Raw genomic sequence first — 11297 nt, 5'->3', positions numbered from 1 at the left:
ATTTCAACCAAAAGACGGAGTAAAGCTGGGAAACGAAGGTAATAGAGGTATGTTTACTTGGAGCACAATCAAGACCATATAATTGAAAAATATAAACCACAGATGTGAGAGGATGGCTCTAAAAATAAAAAAAAAAAAATTGAAGGGGAAGCAGGCCTTGTGATGTCGACATATACATATGTAAAGTGATAATTCATTTTCCCTGTACTATAATGCTATACTCGCCACAATTAGATTGAACGGCAAAATATTCTCTAAACTCCTACAGAAAATCTGAGACAACAGTAAAATAAAAACGGTACATGTCACAAAGTCAATACGTATATTCATGATGAGTAATATACATTTTTCAGTAACTTAGTAATGCGTAATATCTATAAAGGCATTACGATCACTTGACTAATTCAAAGAGATCGAAGTCTACTGGAACTTTGAGTTTTCAGTTTCCATTAGATTTTACTAACTTAAGTAAAGATAAACAATGATGACAAAGTTGGCTGATAGTTATCTTTGTCATGCAAAACGAATAATTTGGAAACGTAGGCAATACCTATTCATCATGTGGCTCATCATGCATGTATTTATTACTATGTGTATTCATATTGCAATTGGCTGTTTTTATTAGTGATTATTATAAAGTTAGCAACTGGCTATCATACACATATTTTTTCTTACATTTGTAAGCCTACAATTTCGAGATAGTCAAGATGGATATAGTACAGGATGTATTTAAGATTATTATAATTCATTTAATGACACCCCTCCTCATCCAGTTATGGAATTATTATGGTCTACGATTAATGAAAATGACGTATTCTATCACGATATTCCATATATAGTCGTTTAATTGATTGATTGATTTGAGGTTTTCTAGCATCCTGACATCTAAGATAGTCATATGATTAATGACAGACCTTAACGAGGGATTATCTGCAAGAAAACCTCCCAGGTGTGTATACAATAAAATCAAAGTATCCTCCTGTGTATAAGTGTATCATTAATAAGTACTTCAATTTAATTTTAGCGCAGGTACCAGGATTAATGTTCAGTGGTATGCAGTTACTGTAATACTAGGAAAACCCAGATTTTAGAAATTAAGATAAATTAGGCTGAGAATAGTAAGACCAATATCTTGACAAGTAATGTCTTTTAAAAATGCATTGTTTCCAAGAGACATCGATTAAAATTTCGATAAAGCTGTGTTTCTATCTATCGATCTAAGTCGCACGGCAATAAGATTAACATAGGCATCCAGATCTATAAAATCCTTTAACAATAAAGTCATTTGCCAATGGACGACACAATTATAACCCAGGAGATGACTTGATCCCCTAAACAAATGAACGACCAACACCTCAGACAATCCATTGCCATTAGCTGTCGTAAAGCCCATAATCCCCTTCGCCACAAACATTCTAACCGCCTTTAAGTACTAGAAAAACTATGAGACCTTCTAATCCGTAGGGTTTCAATTAGGCTCGTGACGCACTCCGTGTCCGATGCCTCTGCTATCTCGCTGATTCGAATTCCGAGGAGAGTTTGATCTTGTTTTCCGAATTGTTTCTCTCTCCCTTTCCTGATAAGAGCCTCCACTGACGGAGGAGCCGTGGCAGGGGTCATCCCCTCTCACCAATCCAACCATTGCTCCAGCCTCTCAAAAGGTTCCCATATGTGACTCCTCCCCTTCACCCTTTTTCCCTTTTCTTTCTCAATTCTTTGCCCTTTTAATTACCAAGAAAATAAACCGTTAGCAAATAAACCAAATAAAAAACAAAACTCAATAATTTTGGGTTAAGACATTATGGTAAATATTTACAGCAATTATAAAAAAAAAAATACAGAACAGTTAAGAAAAGTAAGATAAGGTTTTCATAATTCCTAAGGATGCTTTCTATGAGAAATGATAAAATCATTGCCTGATTGTTGCTTAATCTATTGATATTAATCACTCGCTGAAACCTATCATTCTTTTTATCTTTTTGTGCCTCAAGTGAAACTCATTCCTTATCACAGTTGTTGCACATTCCAGCGATGACCTATAATAACGTGACGCTGGCTGGGTAAAAAACAATAGAAATCTATTGCGTAATGAGAGTATTGTTAAGGGAGAAACTTCATAACACAACCTACTCTCAATGTCAGAAAATTAGTTTTAATAATAAAATATAAGAATATCTTAAAATAACTTTCTCTCACTGATACTTTGACTGCTTTGTGTACACTTTATCATACTGAAGGACATTATATAGTATAACAATAAACAAACTATTTATTTCAAAAATCCAGTTCACTAAAGACTATAAACTAGCCTACCATATCAATGAAATAAAATATTCTATATCCATAAATAATAAAGGAGTAAAGACTGGTGTTAAACTAAATGACCAAAGAGAACAGAACTAAATCTAGTCAGTTATTAATATAAAGTTTAAAAATATATATAAATAATTCACAACAAATAACAACAGAGAAATAATAGAATCAGTGAAATTAATAAACCAAAAAATTTATGTTTCAGTGCATCCTTGAAACTAAGAACGTAAATCCAAGTCAGAGCAAGAATATGGTATAACCGTAGGTTTAAAAAATCTAAATGTGATACTTGACATGACTTACTGCAATCGCCGGTAGCACAAATATAACTCTTAGCTGGACAAAGCACAACTAAAAAAGGAGGGCACTATTATTCTGTAATATATAATGCTCAAATCTTTCTTTCCCTAATAACATTTCCTTTTTACATTCCAGAATTTTATTTACGTCAAACGTGCGTGTAATAAGTTATTACCTACGATAAGGAGGTTATAAAATCGAGTAGGTTTATTTATTGGTCAGTGTTTCTGTCTGTCTTTGGACAGGATTACGCCAAAACTATCCAACTGATTTTGACGAAATTTTCCCCACAGATAGATCTTAAGCCATGGACGTCCCCCTTAAATTTTGGAGATGATCCGGTCCTGGATTTTAAATCCGGATTTGCATTTTTCAGCATTTCAAATATAACGTTAAAACAAACACAGATTTTGACAAAATTTCCAACACAGATAGATCTTAGGGCATGGACGACTCCATTAACTTCTGGAGATGATACGGTTCCGGATCCGGGTTTTTTTTTTTTTTGTTTTTCCAGTGTCTGCCTGTGCACAGGATTATGTCAAAACTACTCCGCTAATTTTAACAAAAATTTCAGCGTAGATCTTAGGCCGTGAACGACCCCAGTAAATTTTGGAGATGACCCGGATCTGGATTCTAGATCCTGTTCTGCATATTCGCCATTTTAAATATAACCTCTAAACAAATTCACGGATTTTGACGAAATTTCCTCCACAGTTAGGTCTTAGGCCATGGACAATTCCATTAACCTTTGGCGGAGGTCAGAAATCTCGTATTGCTCTTGATTGCTCGTGTTTTGAACAAGGGTACACAACCAGATTTTTCTGTTAATTTGCTCCCCTGGCTTATTGGCAATGTTATACTTGCCACGCTAAGTAAAAGGTACATGGGTGCCTACCTGTCTATCAAACTATTGTTATATTATCTAAAATTCTAAATGTTCTAACACGCTACATATACATTATGAACCCGTTTTGTTTCTAGTATACCTAATGTCTGAATCCCTAACAGTTCTACCAGTTTTGTTTCTATGACTCTAAAACAACTCTAATCATTATTTCATACAAAATACTTGACTAAATTCTACAAATTCTTCCAATACTAATACTTCAGTTATCTATGGAATGCTTTCCCTTATAATTCTTGGTCACCTACGTTTACCGTTCCTTTCTACGAAGGAAAGATAATTTTTCGCCTCAACAATTCCTATAAAATTCATCAAATCTAGATTGCATCCTCTTGCTACTAAAGTATCATTCCATTTACACCTTTTATTGTGATATCAATTTACTCTTTACTCTTTAAAATCACATTTAGTTCCCTCAGAAAAATGTCTACACTCTAAGTAGTTGTTCCTGGTCAACCTTTTTTTTTTTTTCCACTGAATTTATTGTTTCTTCCTCCGTCATGAAAACTGATAAGAAATTCTTTAACTAAATTGCTGAAACCCTTGGCTATGTTTTATAAGATCCTTATAAGAATGAAAAAAAGAGCTAAAAGCGACAAATTCTGTATGCTCGCCTGGAATACCCAGACACAACTACTGCAGTAGTTAAATCGAATATTTACTAACTATTCCAAATTTTTGTGGGTAGAGTTCTCTTGCTTGAGGGTACACTCAGGCACACTGTTTTATCTCATTTCTTTTCTTGTTTTTTTTTCTATAGTTTATATATGAAAATTTCATTTTAATGTTGTTACTTTTCTTAAAATATTTTATTTTAATTGTTAATTACTCTTCTTGTAGTTTCCTTATTTTCTTTCCTCAATAGCCCTCGGGCTTATAGCATCTTGCTTTTCCCATTAGGGTTGTAGCTCAGAAAGTAGTAGTAATAATAATAATAATAATAATAATAATAATAATAATAATAATAACTACCAAGTAATCTATGAAAGCTACCAAAGATAGTTTGAGGTTTTCCCTACTTATATTAAGCAACTGACTAGTTGTAACTGATGCCTGCATAGATTAATATGGGAAATAACCTAATGAACTCAATACCTGCTATGGCATCAATAGATTCTGAACAAGAGTCAGAATACTTTGATTGCCATGATGATGGAATATGCAAGAATATTTCATAAATAGCATCTGAAATGATAACGAAAAAAAAAATCAAGGAGACTGCAAAATGGCTGACTACAACTTTCAAACACATTGTTAGATTAAGATTAGTCTTAGTTTTCCCTTAAAACAGAAACATTTGATGTAATAACAACGTTCCATATCCTCTGCAGGCATAAAAGCATAATAAAAGCAAGCCGAAGAAGCACCAAATTTCAAGTATGAATAGGATACTTTAGTCACCATTATAAGGCAATTATTCGATGGCTATCTCTGCTACACAATAAGCATAAGCCTAAATGAGAAGGTGAGTTCGGCTAAATAACTACTGTTGTCACAAAGATCCTTTGTACTACTAGTGTCAATATAAAAGTCAACCCAAGGAACCATCAAATTTCCTCTTCACTGTCATCACTGAGATGTTGGGACCTTTGCATCAGCTGTGAACGGTTAAGATAAGACTAAATCCTCTTACATGGGGGTAAGCACTCAAAGTGTTCTGATAAACTGCCCTGATGCCACATCACCTACCTACACCATTCTACAATCAGGGTATAAACAGTGGCACGCGTCTTCATTTTCCCTCACCTTCAACCACTACGTAGTTCTAATAATGTCATTTGGAGATCCTTCTAGCATATATCAATTATATTAGAACCTTTTTATATCACACTTTATTTACACTTACTTTCACATATGAATAATAACTAATTTTGCTGTTGCATACATGGGTGATTTTGGGCACTTTAAAAAAATTCATTCACAATTCCTTGCATCTTTGTCTCACAATAAACATCATGGGATTAAGTATCAACGTGTTATGGTACAACAGGAATCTGTAATATATGAGCAAAAATTACCATCAAAGCTCACCTCTAGCATCAATCATCATTTTTTTCTGTGTAGCGCCAGTCCTGTGGCCTATAATATTTAGTTTAACATATAAGTAAAGACATATACCTTAATGATTTTGCCCTATTTTGTTGGACTCCTTTTTTTATGCATCTGGCCTATCAAAAACACCCATCTACAATTTATTGGTCATTTTTACCAGATATATGTGTATCTTTAGAGCACTACTATGCCCCATCCAAGTACTGTGGAAAAATGAGAGAAGCTCTCACAATCCGTGACCAAATTCTATCCAACACTTATAAGATTTAAGGAAGGATGAACTAGCCCAGTAAGATATAAAGATGGATGTAAATTTATTCTGCTCTTCCATACGTCTATCTATCAAAATCAGATACAAACCTGTCTGGCGTAAAGAGCTGTTTAGAACGGATGGACGAGTAACACAGCAGATGAGCCTTCTGGGTTTGCAATTAAAGAAGCTGGTGGTATTGGAGGTTCGTCTTTGATCAAATAATGTGTCTGTGACTAAAATATAGTTTTCTGGAAGCCAACACCTATCAGGAAAAAAGGCCTATTGGTGGGTGAGTGCGTATATACTGTATATAGATATACACTGATGAGCATGAATTAAGAGTTTTAGAGTCAGCCTCTTAATCAGGCTGTGTGCAAATCATCAGTGAGGTTACTCACAGCTTGGAACTAGTATATACTGACTTAGATGTCCTCGAGTTGGGACATCTGACCATGCTTTGGTTTCGTTAGTAATCAAGACTGAGCAACCTGTCCCTGGTGTGTCATACACATATAAAAGAAATTTGCGAAATTTCAAGTAGACTGGAATGGTGATATTTTGAGTGATCTTTTATCATTTGAATTGATCATAATTATATAAAAGTGTTTTGCCAGTTGTTCTCTTGAATGATAATCTGGTCAACATAATTGATGAGCGCATCCCTTCCTGTGGTTAAAATATCCAGTGAAAGACAAACCGTGGTTCAATGATGATTGCAGATGTGCTTATTAGAAGAAAAACGATGCTTATCATCGTTGGAGGGGTAAAAGATCAGATTTGATTTAGAAGAACTATAGTCAGCTAACACCTGTTGCTTAGAGAGTTTATGCTTCAACTGAAAAGAAATAAAATTTGTCATAAAACGAGCCCTACTGGTAAAACCCAGGAACATAAATGGTAGGATACCCTTACATCTGCACTTTTCGGTGTAGACTCAACAGCTTCTCCTAATTTTAAACCAAATGGCGGTCACTCATTGCCCAAAGGAAAATGCAATCCTTTCGGCCAATGCATTTGAAAGTAAGCAAAGTAATAAGGAACTCGATTTTCCACATTACCGTTTTCCTGAGTCTAAACTAACAAGGTTAGCTTTTTGGTCCCATAAAATTAAAGCACTCGGGATGCTTATGGTGTAAACCCAAATGGTATTTTGCTTATGAAGGAGTGTAACTAAGTGGTATTTTTCTTTATTTTTCATAAGGACAGCCGATTTCTTAGCTCGTAAGTTGTCTGTCATTTTTAACAAGTTAGCAAGAAGAGGTTCCTTTTGCACTCGTCGGAGAAATGGCTAAAGGTTAAGAAAAGTATGTTAAATACAATAATCTATTCGCTAGTTTGCAGCTTGCAAGGGCCTTGAGGCATTTGATGTCCTTCTCACAATATCCGATGCTGTACAGAAATCCTCTGATAGTAGTCACGAAGTTTGTATGATTAGCCTCTGACTTGAGTTAATCATAAGGTTCTTGTTTTTTTATTCAGAGATAAGAGCAGGTAGTATCCTCATTAAACTATTAGATACCACAGGGACTATAGGAATGTTACATCTGGTGTTCCTCAGGGTAGTATTCTTGGCCCAATATTTTTCATAATATATGCACATGATATGACATTTGGCCAAGAAAATAAGGTCATTGCATATGCAAATCATGTTACTTACACTCTTTGCATCAATTTCATCGCCTAAATGTAGAATCCCTTAATAGAGACCTGGCTAAAATTGGTCTATGATGCAAATTATGAGGCGTCAGGTTGAACACTAACAAAACTCAAAATGTGATTGAAAGTAGGTGCAGAACAGTGGCTCCTCAACATCCAGATGTTTGCATTGATAATGTTATACTATATAAAGCTCCTTTAAAATTTTAGGTGTCCTTCTTGTTAACATATTTACTCTCGAGAAACACATTAAGCATGTATCTTCAAACTCACACAATAATTATCTTATCGAGAAAATCTCATGAATTTCAATGATCATTCTACCTAGAAAAAAGTTTTAATTCTTTAATTCTACCTTGTTTCGAGTATTGTTCTCCTGTCTGGTTTTTAACTGCTGACTCTCACCTTAAGTTATTGGAACAAAACTTGTGGTCTATCAAATTTCTTATTCCAGTCTAGGATATTAATCTCAGGCACCGATCTTCAGCTAGTTCTTTATACATGATGCATAAAATTTTGCCTTCTCCATCATACGGCTGAATACAGCACAGAATACTACAAGTTTTATTCCTGCTGTGACCAGATTATGGAACGATCTTCCATATTTCGCAGTTGATTCGGTGAACATTCAGAAAATTAAACTTGCTACAAATGTTTTTTCTGCTGAACACATTGATAGGTCTCTTTTCATAGTATATATGATAGATCTGTTTTCACATTATTGCTGATATAGAAATGTTATATCATTTATATCTGTTACTTCTTAAATATGGATTATTTTTTTTTTCCTTTCCTCACTAAGGTAGTTTCCCTCTTGGAGCCTAGGCCTTTTAGCTTACTGATTTTCCAACTAAGCTTGTAGCTCAACTATTAATAATAATAATATTAAATACACACACACACACACACACACACATATATATATATATATATATATATATATATATATATATATATATATACAAAACAAATATATACTTTCATAATTGTTCTATACATTATCGATCCAAGATATACATATATTTATATTTTTGGTACAATAAGTTTTTTTTCATGCTTCTTCAGCCTGAGCAGTAGACTCGTTGTAAATATACAGATAAAGGCAATGTTAAGAACGAAAACCAGGAAGCATACGCAGAAATGGGAGAATTATGATTTGTAATTTCTATTGCCAAAATAGAACTAACTTGCTGTCATTCGCTTCAGCTCTGTTCTTCTTGCATCTCAATTCTATATTTTTTTTCCTCTAACAAGAATGGTAGGAAACGTAAAATGTAACTTCATCTGAAGATTTAGTGAAATTATCTGAGAAAATACTTAATTGGCTGTGAGAGAGGGCGATTCTCCGATACGGTCGCAAGGGACGTAAGGATAGCCAATCAGGAAGGAGAATCAAGGAGTCCATTGTGTACCCTAGTTGTCAATTCTAAAGACGATTTTCGTATATACTTTTGGCAAAACGAAGCACAATCTTTTCTCGCGAAGTCTCCATAATTGCTATTGGAGATGAAACATTAATTATAATAATTGATGAAAGTAAGAAGATAAACAGGATACCACGTATGTTTCCCTAATGGAAAACAGGTAATAATATCTGGATTTTAGATTTATATTAACGCCAAAATATATTTTATAAATTATGTAAAATCTCCAATCATAATTATCTAATATTTATCACCATTCTAAATATCAAACAATTTAATCTGTACATTACGAAATAAAAAAAAATGTATGCTATTACGGAGAACTTTTTATCTAAAAAAAAAAAAAAAACATTAATTGTCTATCTAAAAAGATCGACAAAAAAATTATTTATATACTCAGACTTGAGAATACTGTATATAGATGCAAATTATATACATCCAGGTATTCGCATATTGACGATTCGTTTCCAAAACTCAACGATCTCTGAAAAGTAAACACTAGAATAGAATAGAATAAATTTACAATTTGAATATGTTTATTATGATTAATAAATGGGTGATTAACTTTTCAAATAGTAATTTGTATTAGAATACTCTTTGCATGTAAAGTAATGATTAATGAGTCGATAGAATTATGTAGACCTGCTATTATAAATGGTTACTATGACAAAAATATAAGAGAGAGAGAGAGAGAGAGAGAGAGAGAGAGAGAGAGAGAGAGAGAGAGAGAGAGAGAGACAGAGAGAGAGACAGAGAGAGAGAGAGAGAGAGAGAGAGAGAGAGAGAGAGAGAGAGAGAGAGAGAGATACTTATAAAATTTCAAACTCAAGACAAGATACGTAATGGAAGACCTCATCATTCCGTCTGATTTGAGATAATAAAAATTCGACTCTAAAGAGTTAAGAACACCCTCGCCCTGCCTCCCCCGACCTTCCACCCACAGACACCCCCCTCCACCCACACCATGTCACGCCCATCCCCATCCCACACACGCCTTCTCTACCCTCGCCCACGGCCTCACACGCTCTTTGCCCACCCCCTGATTATCTAGCATGACAAGACACTATCAAAGTTGACGTCATCAGTAGTTATCGTCTCTATCATCTTGTCAAACACAATTGCTGAGCTTGGAAGGTGACAATAGCCAGGCCAGCCCTCTCGTGTTCGTAAATATAGGATAGGGGGAGGAGGAGAGAGATAGCAGGAAAAGAGTGGGATTACTTGATGATAAATAAAGCAAAAAGTAAAGAAATCGCGGCAGAGATAAGGAAGGAGAGAAGGAAATTATAGGATGATAAAAAAGAAAAGTTGGGGAAAACGACTCAAAAAAGTAAATATGGTCAACTGAAATGAGTATGAATTATACGATATGAAAGTTGAGAAAAAGGACAAAAATTAAGCTAGCGGAAGAAATGCAAGAGGAAAAGATGAAAATTGGAATGAAATGAATAGGGAAAATGGTGTGGTGTTGAGATCAAAATCCCCAGTCAACGAAAGAAATATTGTTAAGAATGGATAGTGAAATAGCAAGGCAAGAATGCACATATGATAAAAGTATAAAGACATAAACATTATAAAAATTATTCAAGGTAAAAATATCCAGGTTATATACTTGATGAAAATGGCAATAAATAATTCAGGTTTCATCTCCCCGTTTGTAATTTCATATAGCTTCTATTAAAGCTCACTGAAGGATAAAATTTGCATATTTGAGAGGCTATAAGAGTATACAAATGTTAACGTATTTGGTTAGTAAAATGTTTAGTGAAAAAAAAAAAATCAAGCAGTATAACTAAAATGTATGGAATTTCAAATAGAATATGTCCCGACGGCAAAAAGCTTTAAATAATGTATGAATCAAACACTGTCATGTAGTTAAGGAGCATTCGATTTAATATTAATAATAACGACAATAATCATATCACGTGATAATGTAACTTTACAGACAAATTGATTATATAACTTAACATCTATATTCCCTCAATTTATTTAAACAAGCTTACTTTTTTTTAAACTTTGAATCTACAAGAAATATGTTATGGTCACTTCACACTAACCTAAGACCTTTTATTATGCAAAAAGAAGTAAAGTATCCAATCAATATAAAAATCCTGATGTAGACTGATTTGTTGCTTAATATTAGAAATAACATGAAGATTAATTATAGTACGCGCATCTTTTTTGTATATTTCTATGGCATTGGAGAGAGAGAGAGAGAGAGAGAGAGAGAGAGAGAGAGAGAGAGAGAGAGAGAGAGAGAGAGAGAATTTCTTTGTAATCCATTTTTTAGTTCACGGTAAAAAATCATTCCGGCAAAACGATTTAACACTAATATAAATAGATGTCCAATTGCAAAAACACTCACATTAGATGTAATTTATAGAAAAAAATA

This window comes from Palaemon carinicauda, chromosome 1 (assembly GCF_036898095.1).
Source record: "Palaemon carinicauda isolate YSFRI2023 chromosome 1, ASM3689809v2, whole genome shotgun sequence".
NCBI classification, from domain to species: Eukaryota; Metazoa; Arthropoda; class Malacostraca; order Decapoda; family Palaemonidae; genus Palaemon; species Palaemon carinicauda.
This window is presented reverse-complemented; position numbering follows the sequence as displayed.